General features: G+C 39.0%; 1 protein-coding gene across 1 annotated transcript in view; it reads right to left on the bottom strand.

The window, feature by feature from the left end:
- si:dkey-240h12.4 (death-associated protein kinase 2) overlaps positions 1–15,939 on the bottom strand; it is a 109,213-nt gene extending 93,274 nt beyond the window's left edge. Inside the window, exon 1 of the mRNA XM_028795069.2 lies at positions 14,985–15,939. The gene's annotated coding sequence lies outside the window, so the exon portion shown is untranslated. The remainder of the gene's footprint in view (positions 1–14,984) is intronic.
- Positions 15,940–17,471: the final 1,532 nt, after the last annotated feature.

Below are 17,471 nucleotides of genomic sequence, written 5' to 3'. Positions count from 1 at the left end.
ACTCAGTGAAAGTTTCCAAAAATCCTTTAGTCCAGCAAGTAACTGTGCTGAAAAGTCATGTAAATAATAAGGTGGTAATAAGATGATATAATCAATAAGGTTTGAAATCTGCAGTACTGGACATTTGCTCTTCAATTAGACCTCATACAGACAAGTCACCATCATGGGCTTTTAGGCTATACAGCTTCCACTTTTGGGCTGATTTATACTTCTGCATCAAAGCTACATCATAGTTATACATGGATTTTGGGCTGTAGGCTACACTGTCGAAAGCATTGTACACTTCTGGGTCACACCACACTGCAGGCACGCTTGTTGGCAATGACGGTAGTATGAAAGGAAAACTAACGATCCATTAAAATGCAGACAGTTTTTGCAATCCAGGATCACCGCTCCTCTTGCTACATATTTTCTTCTGAAGGCAAACATATTTGCTCATCATATTTTTCCATTTTTTTCCATATATTTGCCACCTACCAAACCAGAAGAAAAAAACGCATTCCAAGAAATACGTGGCCAATCAGAGTTGTATTGGTCTCCGCAGGGTTTGTGTAAACACAACGCCTAGTCAAATTTTGAGGAGAAGCATGTCAGGCTATGCTGTAAATACTCCGTAGACTATGCAGGCGATGGTGAACCTATGACATAAGCTCAATGCAAAAGTACAAATTAGCTTTTAGAATAGAGAGTACAGAACAATATTGAAGGGAAAGTGCTGTGGTAGAACTATGACAATAGAGGTCCACTAGAACAGACCCAGCCTAGCTCCCTTCCACTATGAATCTTTTCCCACACATTCTCTCTCTATCCAGTTTTCATATATTCTATAATTCAAACATTAATGCAAATATCACATCTACCCACCATTGTCAGCCGCTAGCCTTTGTTCTCTCATTTATTTTTTTTTCAAATGAGTTTAACAGACTGAATGGTTTCATCTCATTTGTCAAACTTCCTAAGTTCATCTTTTCTCTTAAAATAAGCAGACTACGAAGCAAACTTGCCTTGTCTAGACTGATCAGCTAGGCCCCATAAATTATTTCATATACTGTACTTCTGCTGCCAGATGTCTCAAGAGAAGAATCCAAGCTCAAAATGAGCTCTGGAGAATATCAAATGTTTAAATCTGTCCAAGCAAAAACAGATAAATGTGATGCTGAAGACTGTGTATGTGACCTGAAATTCACACTGGCTTGATTACTCTGCTGCACCTATTTACTGGCAAAGGGCGAGAATATGTGATACGCTATAGAAAGATTTACACCACCAGCTTTACCTTGTCATATAAAAGATAACTGTTTTAATATCATGACAAAAACACATGTACTGTATGTTTCAAATAAAACTGACAAATTTGTTAGTGCTTCTGCTTCACAGATTCAGCATCTGGAGCTTAAACACCTTGCCTGGTTGTTGCCAGGATGGTATTTGTATGTGCCTGTAAGGGTTTTCCACCCAAAAATGTGCTGGATAGGTTAATTAGTGATTCCAAATTGGCTCATGTGTATGTGAAAGGTTCTGATGGTGGAATGGCCCAGCACTACCAGAATAGGCTCTAACCCTGAACCGGAATTAGTGAGCTGCAAAAAAATACATAGGAATTACACTGCTTTAAAATAATAAAATAAGACTACTAATAATATTACTAATGGGGTGGTTGGCAGAACATGAAAACTACAAGGCTAGAGGATAAAACATCATTCTAACTCACTGTATGAAATTAACAAGGTTCAAATGTATAAAAATCAATTTTGTTTCTCAGTAAAGCACTCACTGATGATATTCTTCTTTAAAGGTGTAATATAAAATGTTCAATGTCGACATATTCACTAATCCAAGGTAAAATAAATAGTGACCAGACTGCCAAGCTGTACTGTACAAAATGCATTCTCTGCCTTAAAGATATCCTAATTTACATGTTCTTTTTTTGCTTTACTTTTTACAAGTGCCTTTGTTTGTATGTTTTTTTTTTTTAAACAAATTCTTGTTCAATTTAAGTTCTTTGTTTACTTTCTTCTTTGAAATCAGTAAGCCTTTGGCATGAAGACTTCGGTTTTTTTGTTAAATTTATCACCTATTTTTCAAACCCAATTTAACCAGTTCATTTGAATTAGCAAAAATAGAAACAAACGCCTAGATCACAGGTGTCAAACTCAGATCTTGGGGGGGCCGAAGTAGGTGCAGTTTTCATGCCAGCCATTTTCTCATTTATTAGGGAATTGCTGTTGCTAATGGGCTGCGGTGGGTTGGCACCCTGCCCGGGATTGGTTCCTGCCTTGTGCCCTGTGTTGGCTGGGATTGGCTCCAGCAGACCCCCGTGACCCTGTGTTCGGATTCAGCGGGTTGGAAAATGGATGGATGGATGTTGCTAATGGGACATTTTATTTTGCTTTAATTTTAATTGACTTGTTTTTTAAGATTTAGAATGCTTAATTTTCATTTTTTATTAACCAACTAACTCTGGGCTCTCAAATTCAGTTTCTGGAAAAACACAATTTTCACTCTTAATTGGAAGCAAATTTCTGCTATTAATGAAATACATTATTACATTATATGACTTGTTAGTACTCTCATTCTGTCACATCAGAAATTTCTAAAACAGTTCATTTTCTTTTCCTGAGAGCATCATTAAGATGTTTTGTGGAACACACCACATTTCCTTCCAAATATTTTATTAAATCAGATTTGAAGGACAAAAATGAATGACGTAGCTGGTTGTCAGTTGGTTTGCTTTGCGTGTTAACACTGTTTGGCTGTTAGTTAAGGGAAAAAACAATTAAGTGTTCAGAGTCTTAAAAAAAGAAGTCAAATGTAAACCAATAGAAGGCTGTGCCATTAACAGTAGTAATTAATTACTAATTGAGAAAATGGCTAGAACAAAATGATCCAAGTTTGACACCCTCACCCAAGGTCAGAGGTTTTCTGACTCGGTCCTGGGGACACACTGTGGGTGCAGGTTTTAGTTCCAACCAGCTTCTGCTTTTATTAGAAATTAGAAAACTAAGTTTGGTAAAAAAAAAATAAATAAAATGTGGGAATAATGTATTTGTTCTTCTTTTTAACAATATTTTCATCTTGATTTTCATTCTACTTTTCCAGGTGTTTTAATTGTTTAATTAATCCATTATTTACTAATTAGTGGGTCTGACACTAAAGTAGTTGCAGCCTTTCATGATTCAGTGTTGTTTGCCTGGGTGTCTGCTTTAATTGTCATTATTAAGATACAATGAAGGGAGCAAACTGCAGAGAGAAAGGGCAAAATATAATGAAATCAACAAAATACAGGTAAGCATTTAAATAAATAGCAAACATAGGAATATTTCTAAATGTCTTATAAATGTAAAAATCATGCTGCTGTGCTTTTCTGAATGTAGAATAAGAGAAGAGGAAAAAAACACCAGCTAATAAAATGAGATCAGTGTTATCAGTTGTTGTCACTGATTATGAATCTGGCTAGAACAAAAAAACCTGCAGCCACAGTGGCTCCCTAGGACTGAGTTTGAAAACCCTTGCCCTAGCTGGAACTTCAACATAATTTTCGAGGCAGTGCTAATTTTGAGCTTGATTGAATGATTACACTCTGACAAAAACAGCTGCTCTCATAACCTGCAATCCATTAAAACAAGTGTACAACTTTAGATTTTCATGTCGGTAACTCTAATGACCCTAATAGTGGGTCATCCCTCAGTCTGTTCATTAAAAGACAAATTCAGACCATATAAAATACGTCAGCTGGGTAGGAGGAGTCAAACTTGTTGGTCTTCATATGGATGGCTCCATGTGTTGCAGTCTACCTTGTTAAGCTTGAAAACTAAGAGGCTTAATTTAGAAACATTTACTTTAGGTAGAATGCTCAGTGGGAGCTGGAAGGTTTTCTGGCCTTGGAAACCCTGCAGATTTTTTTTGCAGCTTAACAATTTTTTTTGTTTTGTTTTTTCTGTCCTCCCAGCCATCTAACCTTACCTTGTGTTGCTGTTACTTATTCTTTAATATTAATGCCTAATCTTAATTGTTAAGAGATTTTGATTCAGGCCATTGTAGCACCTACATCAATATAGATAATTGGGGTCCTTTAATGGATTATCATGTAATGCCGCAATCTGTGGCCAACAACTCATACAGACAGGATTTCATTCATGGCATTTATAACAAAACCTGTGTTTAGCTGCTCAGATTTGTGAACTGCATCTGGACTGGATTGAGCTTGAGCATCTTAGATTGCTATGGTTTGATGTTGGATAATCTCCATCAGATTCAAACACAGAGATGATATGGACAATGGTGCAATCCAGACAAGATACAGAAAAGCACAGTGCAATAACAGCATTATTATTTATGGCACAGAGCTCTTTCGTCAACAATAACATATTTCCTCTGTTGCATAACCAGTTCATACACTTCTGGGTTTATATATTTTGGTCACAGAATGCAGTCTAACTCAGTATCCTAGAGCTTTTGGTCTGTTCTGCCTCTAAAAAGCAAAAATAACACCTGAATGTGTTTGTTTTTTCTTTCTTCAGATGGTTATTTGAAAAGTTATGCCACTAAGGAATTTTTTGTAATGAAATACTAGGGGGCTCTGCCCCCTGCTCGCTTCGCTCGCCCTCTCCTGGGTTTGGTTTACCGAATATCCAAATATACAATTTAAAGAGATGTTATTTTCATGGGAATTGTTACATATGCATTATTTTCACTTTTACTTTAAAACATTTGCAAAAACAATACTTGTCCTTTATTTCCGGCTCCGGGTGTGGTTAAATCTCTTTCTTGCAGGACATATAACGCTGCTCGCTTTGGGAGGGGGTGGGGATTGTGCTGAACGCACGCGAAGGAGATGCCATTGGATCCGCTGCTGTCTTTCTGCTCCTGCTGCTGGTGAGCTGCATGTTCTGCTTGGCGCACAGCACGCTGATCAATTCAAATCTCTTTACAGGTGCTGTCCTTTAGCCATTTCGTATCTGTGCCGCTCACGTATGGGGGGGGGTTTGGGTGGGCTTATTGCACACTAAGGCGAAGTGGTTGGATCATCTGCTGGCTTGTTGCTGCTGCTGGCGAGCTGCGTGATCTGCTTGTCGTTGTTTTAAGTGCCGGGAGCACATGAAGTGTGTCTGCCAAATGTTTTCCAACAACTGCTAGGTTAGATGTCCATGAACTTGTTTTAAATGTTGTCTCACTGCCTTGTCTCGCGTGTCATTAAAGTGTCTCTCGCGGGACATCAAATTGTCTTCGGAGAAGATCACATCTCGTCTCCCTAGTCTCCCTCCCAAGATTTTTTATATAACAGAGAGATATTATGGATTGGGTGTTGGGAATAGCAGTGTCAGACTGATTTGTGCTGCTATCTTCACACATAGTTTTGAATCCTCTGTAATGTCCTTGTCTGTGGGAAAACTTCATATATTCTCTGGGTCTGTGTGGGGCTTATTCTGGCACTCCCATAGATGTGTGTGTGTTAGATCAACTGGCGATTCTAAATTAACTCTATATGGGTGTGTACCACACAAAAACCCTGAATTGGAATATGTAGGTATGAGAATGTCATGTTACAGTATGTATATTACACTAGCTGTGTTACCCATCTAAGCAATCAAAGCAGACCTCATGATTTTTATCTGATACATGGGTTGTCCATTTGCTCTGGTATAATAAAATGCACACTACCCCTTCCCTTTGTAGAAGCCATTTTCTCTTTGGATAGAACTGCCCATTTTCAATGCTTCTTCTTGGCATTGCTCATCAAACTGACCACTCTTACTCTTATAAGTGTTTTGCTGGGAAAATGTGGCAGAGGTCAATATCGCATTGACCTGGTTTTGCAACACTAGCCTAGTCGTGTTGAGTCTTTGCTTTCTTTACGTTCACATTGATTTATCATTATTTTTACTCATCCATTTCCCACCATGTGAAGTTCAGTCATTAGCATTATAGTTATAAAACATCATTCAAGTGGCATGAGTGGGTGCAAGAAAGTTAGTACCATACTGCTATTGCCAGTGTATTATGTCAGACAAAAGAATAAGACGATAAGACCAATATTCTTATTTATAAACCCTTATGTTTTTGATTTTTTTTTCTCTTCTACATTTTTTAGCTGCTTTTGAAATTTTCTTCCTAACCCTAGCAACCAGATGGAGACACAGATACAAAGACACACACAGGCATTTGTCTTTTTATAAAAGCAGATTGTGGATCATATTCTAAAAGCTGGAACATGCTTGGAAAAACAGAGGGTGGTTGGCAGCAGTTAAATTTCTTCATCAGAAAATGTTCATTACCTTTTAAACACATATATAATGCCCCTTTTTCACATGTTCTAGAAACCTGAAATGTGTATTTTCAGTCTTACAAGGATAATTTTTAAAAGAAAACAGGGCCTTGTCTTCATTATGCAGAATGACTGTGTGGGTTAAGAGTCTTGGCATCTCCAGCTTAAAAAAGTCACACCAAAGAGTTGCTTCGTCACAGAAGGACAAATGCCAATGCACATTCAATGCACATCAGTGAATATAGTCTGTTTGGCCTAATATCTAAGGCTTTGCAAAATAACCTACAAGGTTACTAGTTTGACCCATGCCTCTAACTCTACTGTGGCATCCTAAACAAGTAATTTAAGTGTTCTAGGCTTTCCAGATTAAGTTGGTTATCACCCCTAAACTGTTACATTATGAGTGAATGTGCACATGAATGATCAACAACAGACTAGCTCCTCATCCAGAGTGTGTCCTGCCTTGCTTCTCATGTTGCTCTGGCCCAGCATAACCCTGTATGTCAATATACAGGTTCAAATAGTGAAAAATGATTGAACATTTGAACAATAGCTATATAAATGTAAAAAATCTAGGCATGGAGTTAACTCTAGTGCTGTGAAACTAAAGGCATAGATTTAAAGCAATAATCCCATGCACGACACAATAGAGTTGAAGCTCTTTAAAGTCTAGGGAGACATGAGCAACCCAGACCCTTAAGATAATCTATTAGTGAGGGAGCGGTTGTATTGTTTTGAGTACATTAAGGGTTTGGGGGAGTTGATTTAAAGTCACAATGATAATTACTCTCCACCCACACCCTCACTCTAAAGCCATTAAAAAGTCATATATTTAACTCCAAAGAGAGTTATCACCAAATCAGCTATTTAAGACACTCTATCTCACAAACAATTTTTGCCTTAATCAGACATCTGATGTAAAGCTCAAATAACACATTCCATTTGTAAAAGGTTAATCAATCTTTTTTCTGTGATGATAGTGTGGTCACTTAACTTTAAACTGGATTCATGTATTGGATGTACTGGGCTCTACATTGCACTTTCTTCAAGGCAATCTCTATGCAACTTACTAAGTAGGAACATGAAAAATCACTTATTTGAGTATGAAGTATTCTTGTTTAGCTCTCCAATAAGAAAAAAATCAGAGCAAAGAGAATTCCTGGAATTTGGGAAAATGTCCATCTGTAACCAATTATGGGGGCTGAACAATTCATTCCTATTTAGGAACAAACAACAGCATTATACAAGCAGCATCAGGTCTTGCTATCACAGACTAAAAGCACTTCCTTTTAATGCTGCATGAACTTCTCTCCGCTACAGAACTGATTTTCTTTTGTCGTTCATGGTGGCAACTTCACTACCATCTTCCTAATAAATAACACTTTGAGCATAACCATTCCACCTTTTAAATAATGCACAATATGCCTTGTTAAATCCAAGGATGAGAAAAGCTTGGTAAAGCTGATTTTGCTGATAGTTAAACTAGTGAAAGAACACAGTTTGAAAGAAATGTAAAGTATTTCAAACATCTATTGTGCAACAATACTGACATCTAAAACAGGAACAATACTATTCTCTTTTACCTGGGCAAAATATCAAAGTGAATTACAAAACAATTGCACACATTAGCCATGTATTTAATGCTTGATGTTTCTTCAGTTAAGTGGGTAAGATTACTTTGAGCAAGTAGTGTCCAGGGGCCTCATGTATAAACAGTGCGTACGCACAGAAATGTTGCGTACGAACGTTTCCACGCTCAAATCGCGTTGTATAAAACCTAAACTTGGCGTAAAGCCACGCACATTTCCACGGTGCCTCATACCCTGGCGTACGCAATGGTTTTGCAGACTGGCGGCACCCAGCGTCAAAGCAGTGCTACTGATCCGGTGTGGTCACCCTTTCTTTCTTAGATCCACATTCCTGACGTGGCTTTATAAATACACTGAAACTAACTGCATATTGTTTATTAGTGTAACGCATCTGATTGTAATTAACCTGCAGCAATATAATGGTCCAGGGAATGGCCATAGTATTCCAAATACCATAACTGCTTTAGCGTTGTTACTCTCACTGCATCTTCTTCTTCTTTCAGCTGCTCCCGTTAAGGGTTGCCACAGCAGATCATCTTTTTCCATATTACTCTCATTGCACCACTCGGAGTATTTATATCACTGTATCTGAGTGGGGAATCACAGCAGCAGCTGATTGGAAAGAGAATTATCGGTATACAGCATGAAGCAGACGCTGCCTCAGCCACGGCAAAATGCTTCAAAGACTTCCCTGTACGGACATCGCAGTTTAGAAAACGTTTCATCCCAAGAACTACTGTATAAACGCACTCAATCAGTCCATCAAGTGCTCCTTGTAGAACTGTTTGTACTTATAAGTACAATTACCTCACTGTAAACTTGCACTACAGTTATAATATTGCACAACCTGCGCCACTTTATAAAGCGCGTATTTACATATGATGACGATATCATTTTTAAGATGAAATACAGCAAAATATGTTGATTATATTATACAGATAATATTTTGACTTCATTTAAATAATCTGTATTGTTAATAATTAAACATGTGAGGACACGGTGCCGCAGCGCTAGCTAGTTCAGGGATTGTTCCTGCATTGCGTTGTATTGTTGCTGGTGCTGACGCGACACTGGAAGGATAGACGGATAGAATAATTAAACATGTACTACGAAGATGTTTCAATGTTCCTTAAAAGTTTTGAAGAATCTGCTTTCTAAGCTTTACAAATGGCTTCACGTCTATTACAGAGCTGATTGTGTGGCGATTGGGTATTTGGAGAAAGAAAAGTAAGGACAGGAATTGGAGGTTAGTACGTTTGAAAGAGACAGTACTTCTGTAATAAATTATTTCATTGAAGGTCGCGCATGGCGCAGCAGGCCTCTTGCGTGAGACATGAACAAGCACTGCGCCACCGTGTTCCCCTATTTAATAACTTGCTTTAACTCCTATCATCATGAAAAAGATATCACGTATACATCTCAGTATTTTAATTATTCAGAGAGCTGTAATATCACGAATATAATGGATTATGTGTCCTGTCGGAGAAAAAGAAAGCCCGTTTAAGAAGCAGTTGGTGATTCACACACACAGTGCACATAGAAGATCGAATACAGAACAAAGCATTTAATGTGCTACTTTAGTTACAATGGGATTTGAGTAACTAGTAAATTAAACGATTTTAAGATGAAGTTTATGATGTTCTACTTTAATGGCAAAATAAACTACATGATAAAGTGGAAATTTCGAGATTAAAGTTGACATTTCGTGCTTTTTTCCCACTGTGTGCCTATTTTTTTTGTCTGTACCCTAATAAGCTTTCATATGACATTCAGACGGTGGGCTATGACTCGCCTTTTCATGGCGACTTTGATATGTGATTTCTTTTTTATTTTGGGCACTGTGCGACTTTGTGAACTTGAGCTTTCGAGTTTCTCCGACACTCTGTCACTCGATCAACTTCATTTTGTTGATTATACCACTGTTTACACCAACAAATAGTACAATTTTCCTTTGCCTCCACTTGGTATTCGCTGAAATTCTTATATTTTCCCCCATGCTTTTCCTATTGTCTTTTCACAGAAGGCTATTTATATTGATTTGCATATTCAAAGAGGCATAATTCTGGGAGGAGTTGGGGCGAGACAGAAGGCGCGTGCACGTGCGTTTCTTTTCACGCTGATTGGGATTTATGTAGCGGAAGAACGTGGAAGTTTGCATACGTACAGATTCCTGCATCTAGATTTTTCTGTGCGTACGCACATTCCCGCTTTTGTGCTTACGCCATATTATAGTGTGAGTTCTACGCACTGCGTTATACATGAGGCCCCGGATGAATAACATAACATTCTCAAACCTGCATAATCTAATTCATGGTCATGGGAGGCCAAAGCCTAATCTGGCAGCAATGAGAACAAGGCAGGAAACAGTCCTGTACAGGGTGCCAAAATGATTACAGTGATCACCTGCCTATCACTGAAGTTATGTTCCAGACCCATCAGCGATAGGTGAAAATCCGTGATATAGAAAGACCATATAAATAAACATTTTTTTATAGTTTAAGCCTTAAAATACCCCTCTCACATGCTTTAAACACATGTAAACTTATTAAAACAAACTCTGTAAACGCATATGATATGTGGATGTCGGGCTAAGTATATGAGGAGCATAATAATAATAATAATAATGTAGCGTACCGTCAATTAATTCAAGCCGTAATGGTGAGCGACATCCGCATAACGCTTTCCTTCCCTTCTTAGAAAATGCAGGACGCTTGGCAGCCATCGTAGGGCTTAAAACAAAACGAAAAGTTCACAAAAAGTTTGCTCACAATAATTGGACCACAAGCAAGGTACGCAATACGCAGAGAACTGAGATGCGTCTGGGACCCACATTCGCTGTTCTTGCGAGATTACACTAAGTTAGTAGCAGCCAATCAGAGCCCAAGAGAATGAAAATCCCGCTGTGATTAGTTGAGTCTCCTCTTTCAGCCAATAACGGGCCTTGTAAGAAATCATCTGGGTACTGTAACATGAAACTCTTTGTCTACCGTAGTGAATGCTGAAAACTGTATGCTTTATTATGAATTGGCTGCAAAGTACACTACAGGTACGATGTACTTAGTGAATATTTCCGCGATATAGGGGTGGCGCGATAGATGAACCGCGATACAGCGGGGGATCACTGTACGGCTAATCTATCAATAATTTAAACCATAATCCAAATTAGTAATGCTGATCTAGTATACAAATATAGTGAAAAGCACTGTTTTTGGTGTAGGTATAACAAGCCAAGGGTACCAGTGGCAGGTCATTTTTTAAGCAAAAAGTCTCTGTCAACTTTTACAATGTAAATAGATAAGCTGCTAGGCAATATCTTAGATATAAAGGCTTTTACTGTGTGAACCCCCTCCTCTGTTAAGCTTCTGTTCTTGGTATGCTGCTGTGATACTTAGTGCTCCTGCTACACTGCTAAGTTACTGCATCTGCAAATGTAAAGCAACACCACAAAAATTGGGATACATGTGAATTCAATCTGGTTCTTATTACATTGCCCAGCACATACTTGGGGCATTGCAGAATGTGGAGAAGTCAGAGGGCAGCCATTCAGCCTAGGTCATTAAAACTGAGACTTGCTCTGTTATAACCAATAATGGACCCCTGAAGGGATTTTCTTGTTGAAGGAATTCTGTCAACTGGAGTTTAATTTCCTCACCTTTGCCATCAACTAGCCTTAAGAAAATTATAATTTTGATGGACTTTAAATTGTTGCAATTGTTTATTTTTTTAATTTGTTTTTAACATAATTTGTTTATGTATACAGATGTTATGTGTTTTAATTATTTATTGTTAGCACATTATAGTTGTATGTGTAAGCCCTCAGAGCCTGTACTTAAAGAAGATTAATATACAACAAATTAATTGAAACTGATTAGCTAACATAACAAATGCCATGCATTAGCATGAGTGTTGTGTAGTCTGACATCCCCAGCAACTTAGTCCAACTAACCTGCAATTCACCACAACAAAATCAAACATGTTTATTTTTGTTTTTAAATCATAGGAGTGAGCTCTATGTATATGCGAGAGTTGAGAACACATGAACACTCATATAATGCAGCTACAAGTAACAGACAGAGGCTGATATGTCATGTTTTATTCACCACAACAGAATGGAAAAAAAAGAAAAAGAAAAGGCCAAGATTGCAGCTGAACTCGCTCTACTTTGAAAGCATTCATACAGCACCAACTTTATCAGGTGACATGTTATTATGTGTTATAAAAAGAGGAGAGCTCACAAAATGTTGCAAATGCAAAACTGTGCTGAGAAGTCATCACAGAGTTGTGTACATTGTCATGCCCTACAATTTCTAGTTGTATATCTTGACACCCTCAGGATAAAAGTTCAACAACTGCAGTCGTCAGGTTTGACATCATCTCCAATTAGAAGTTGTAGAATTTGCCACAGGCTTAAGATAGACCTTACACAGGATAAAAAGGTTTCAGAGTATGAATGGTTGGACTCTTTCACATAAGGAATTGTAGACTTTGCAAAACCAGCTAGACCAACACCTTGGGGATTTTTAAAGCTCTACATGATAATGTAAGAATAGTAAATAATTGGCTGTTAACTTTAAAATACTATTTTGTGTGGCCCCTAACTGATGAAGGTGTCAATAAGAAACCTTGAAAATAAAAAAACACAGGGCCCAGGCTTGTTATTTAATATCATCCATCCAACCATTTTCTACTGCTTCACCAGGTCCAGGTCACAGTGGTAGCAGTCTAAGCAAAGATGCCCAGAGGTCCCTTTTCTCCATTAAATATCAAGTTTTATAAAAATGACAGATCAGCAGTTTTTGCATGTATTAATATTCAAGGATTTGGGGTTACAACCTCAAATGTGCTCTGATTAAACAATCATCTTCAGAAATACTTTACAAACAAATCAGGTTGTAAACATCTTCCTTTTTTTTGTCAAATTTAAGTGTGATGAAATACTTCATAGACATATTTATCCAGCCATACATACCTTCACTTTCCTAGCAATTGCTGCAGAGCAGCAGAAGGTAACACAGCAGCAATAACTCAGGAACTAAACCCTACCATTCTCTAGCTGCCTTAATCCAAATGCAGAGAACTAACTCTAGGACAAAAGTGCAGTCCATCAAAGGATCCACTCTGACACAAACAAATCACAACTCTCAAAGTCACACTGGGGCAATTTGAAATTGGCAATTAACATATGTCACTAAAGATATGCAGGAGTAATCAGAGCACACAAAAAGGAAAACCCATGAAGACACCAGAAGAACATGCAAACGCCATATGAACCACTGTCAGGTGCACAGGAGTCTGTGAATTGCTGGATTTCTATAGATCATTCACAACAACCACACGTGTTGTTCTGTGATTGACTAATGAACTGTCTACCTCATATGTAAACCGTTTGGATGTATAAAAATAATTTAAATAAGGATAAATATACAAAAAATATTATACTATATTATTCTTTGCAGCTTCACTTTCAATTAGAGCAATTTTGAAAGAGTTTGGTCTAAAATGTATCCATCCTTTAATTTTCTAAACTTTATTCCCTATTATAATCCCAAATAGGTGGGATTCAAAGCAAGAGGACAACCAACCCAGCATCAGGTACTGGTCCGTCACAGGTCACATTCAGTCATACCAGTTCAGAGTCACCAGTTAGCCTAATATTTAAGTCTTTGTGACCAGAAACCAGAAAGTCTAAACGTACAGAAATCTGAAGGGAGGTCTGAAATCATGAACAACACTTTCGTACTCGTACACATCTGGTAAGAGGCTTGTGCTTGTAGACAAATCTTATCAAATATGCACACAAACCATTAAACTACATTGTATAACACCTAAAACAAAAAGAATTTCTGACTGGTTTATACAAATTAATTCACCTTTCCTGTCAATAAGTTCTGAACCTAGTGCTGACTGCAGTGCTTGGTTTGTACATGCTAACCAGACTACAAAAGAGATAGGGAAGTCAAAAAGCAGTTAAGTGTATTTCACTTACACTTACACTATGTAGTAATTAAAAATGTTACCTCAAAACTCCAAGGACTTGTCCAAATACCTTCCTAATAACTACTTATGTGGAGTTTGCATGTTCTCCCCACGCTTGTGGGGGTTTTCTTCAGGTTCCAACTCATAACTTAATGGAGTAAGTGGGTTCAGAAACTGGGCAGACTGAGATTTTATCATGTGCCTTTTTAGAACTTTGCATAAATATTAGAATCATCTGCTAGTTCTACAGTGCATGATGTGTCCCCTGAGCCTATAGCCTTTGAACCCTTTAAATTTCTGAATGGAATTATTCCTTTCTTAGAGTACAGCTGCTCATTTTGGCAGGCTGTGCCTATAGTTTTCAGAAGTTAGTGAAAGGTCATTAAAGTGGGGGAGGCTTTGTTATTTGAAGAGTAAGTTCTCAACTTTCTGGTTGAGCGACTCCGGTCAAACATCAGTCACACCTTTTCAAATAGCCCTCCTTTGAATTTTTTCCCCATTGAGAAAAGCTTCTTAAGGTGGTGCACCAGGTAATATTTTTTCCTTATAGCTCTTGAACCCTTGGTTCACTTCACAGTTAGGACACCACCCTGAAACATGACGTTAGGCTGCTAACATGGAATTGCTTTATATTTTATACAGTAGTGGTTTCTGCCTTATGCACACCAATACTGGAATAGGCTCAATTTTCCCCACAGGCAACAGGAAACGTATAGTTCCGAAAATAGTTGTCGTTAAAACGAATTAAATTGTCCCCATACATCGTCAATGTAAATCACGCTAAAGGGGGAAGAGTTAACAAAATAAATGCTGACAGGCATTCTCGCTCTCTGGGGCACATATAGAGTCCCTGCTGATCAGGAAACCCCTGCCAGATGTGTGGGCCAAGGGGCGACATTTCTGACCTGTGTTTTGCCGATCATTTTAAAGGCGGGTGAGGCGGATGGACTTTGAATTTTTTAGGCGCTTTGTTTCAGTTTAGCTCTGCTCTAGAACCTACTTAACAAGTCTAAAGCATCTGTCAAACAGCAACCTGGTGGAATCTGATTAGACACGAACTTGCACAAAATGAAACCATTTTTAACTTCGTACAAAAGAGGAACGGGGTGGAGTGCAGATTTTTATAGGAATAAACTGTGCCAGTGTGCACTCACCTGAAGCCCCGGGTGAAGAAGGACGTGTACCCTCGTCGCTCTCTCCTCCTAGATTCCCAGCTCCTGGAAAAACCCTGCTGAGCGATCGCTGCGTTCTGTGCCTGGAATCCTCACCGCTTCACAGCGCTCTCGGCGTTTTTAGGGTTGACTGGACACTGTCACTTCTGCAGCTGCTCTCTCGATGGAGTCTCTCCGACTGTCCTGTGGACCTTTTTCCAGAAAGCTGCAACAGTTTCACTCCAGTCTCGCTTAAAAAAGAAAATCAAAAAAACGCATAGCTTCAGCAACAAAACCTTTTTTTTTCACCAGTCCCTTTGATAATGCTAAATGTAAAAATTCCTGTGTCAAAAGTGTGCTGGACAAAAATTTTCAGGCTAAGCTTCTAAAGTGAAGGCAATCTCAACTGCTGCATTCGACTGCAGCTTCAGATGCGGAATACCTGTTTGCCCTCGCAGACTCCTTGTGTATGGAGAAGGCAGAAGACCTTAAACACTGACGAACGTACCGGTTAACAGGTAATGAAAAGACGCGCTTACGACCGGCTTTAAGGCTTTCCCTGGCGTTAAAGTATACGAATTGTGCATCGTCGTGTTTCTTCTTATAAAGGTGGCGCCGCATTAAAAACGCGCGATTTTCCCCCAATTAAAAAAAAGCCAAACGAGTGATAGAAAAAACACTTCAACACTCTGAGATCTTCCTCGCTGCGGCAAACTCAGTGCGAAGCTCCACTACTTTAAGGGGGTGGAGGATGGGGAGGGGGGGGTGTCCGTCCCACCCCTATATGGATTGTATAGGTTTTGCAGCAAGATACTCTGCAGTTATTCCTCAGGTGGATTAGAAAGGGACGGCAAAGCTGCTGTCTACCTGCATGTTCCGCTTGTGTATAAAATGATGAATCGCCTTTGTTAAAAGAAAGTACAGTAGTTGAAATCTATTTAACAGAAGACCAAGAAGTGACTGAAGTAAGCAAGTCAGAACTTGGCGATAACCACAAAAGGAGGCGCTAGGCTTTTAAGGTGGACCTGGCGCATTCCAGGTAACATATACAATAATCAAAGCCACCCTGAATCCCCGTGGGCAAATTCTTCTAACAAGAAAACAGCAGAGACCAGACGGGTGCTTCCCAAAAAAGGAAATTTAAAATAGACTGTCAAAAAAAAAAACTTCGCTGTGGAGGGTACGTGCATCGAGATCTTCTGCTTTTACTACTTTTCATATAGTTATTTAGATATTGTTCATGAAGATCTTCTCCGTGAAAGTAAAATGTACATTGCATTTTGCAGATAATGACTGCCGTTTGCCAAGTGTTAGTTAACTGCTCTTCGCGCATCCTTGTGCAAAGCCACCATTTATTGTTATGTTTTCTATTGCTTCACATCAGTCCCTTAGTTTCCGCTTTAAGGGGGCGCATGCTGCGTACAAAATGCCGTTAAAGGGGCATGCTTCCCTCATAATTCATATCCACCGGCCGTCCCTGTTAAACCAGAACCGGCCAGCTACCCAGCAGGTCACTTTCGCGTTTAACGGGTTTGACGAATCAGCAAATGTGGCTTGAAGAATAACACCCCGTTTACCGGTGGTAATGCCGTACAATATAGCGGTCCACCAAGATGTTTAACGGCCACTACAGTGTTGCATTTCCACTTAAATCCGGAACCATAACAAGGCGAGTGTTCAGATTACAATAATTTACGATTACAATTGCACTGCTACAGCTTTACTCATAATCAAACATAAGAGACGAAGTTTTGCATTCAAGGCACAACAAAGGCGGAAATATTGTGTTGCAAATAGATTTTATTGATTTTTTATTATCTTGTCTTTCCAGACATTTTCAAGGCCACTTAATCCATTTTGAACTGGTTGGCTGATTTATAGTATCTACTTTGCACAACGCCCGTACCTTCCAGTTTTGGTAATGTTCCAAAAAAACATAGTTCTTGGAAACACAATATATTTATACTTTCGTGATTTTCATTCACCTTCAGTCAATTAACTTTGAAGTTAGCCTCTGACATCATAAAACAGAGACTGTATGCAGGAAGATGTTGTAGAGACCTTGGGTATGGACCTGAATGGTACACTCTCTTCAGGAGTAGACTAGCAGACTGCAGACATGGAACTGTGAGAGAACTTTATTTCATATCTTTCTGCTGCGGAGAACTATCGTCTTGTATGTATGACTGCCACATGGACCCCAGCCTTCTGTTGGTTCACAGAACCTGAGGATAGTGGGGCAGTCTGGCTGCCTCTGACCATGGGTAAGTGGAGTGAGATGGGGCTGGCCAGTTTGGGGTGTGGGCCAAGGGCACTGTGGCGTAGCTAGGATCGGGCAGAGGGGGCGGTGCGCCCCGGTCGGCACATTTTTGGGGGCGACATTATTGGGCAAAAGGCTAACTACAATTCGCGTGTAAGCAGCAGGGTTCGAAAAAATATCACTCATGATTGAAAAAAGTAAAATTCTCTGATTTTTATCCAGAAATGTTT

Source organism: Erpetoichthys calabaricus, chromosome 2 (genome assembly GCF_900747795.2).
Source record: "Erpetoichthys calabaricus chromosome 2, fErpCal1.3, whole genome shotgun sequence".
Classification (NCBI taxonomy): domain Eukaryota; kingdom Metazoa; phylum Chordata; class Cladistia; order Polypteriformes; family Polypteridae; genus Erpetoichthys; species Erpetoichthys calabaricus.
Note: the sequence above shows the minus strand (reverse complement) of the source record. Positions and strands in the feature narration are given on the sequence as shown.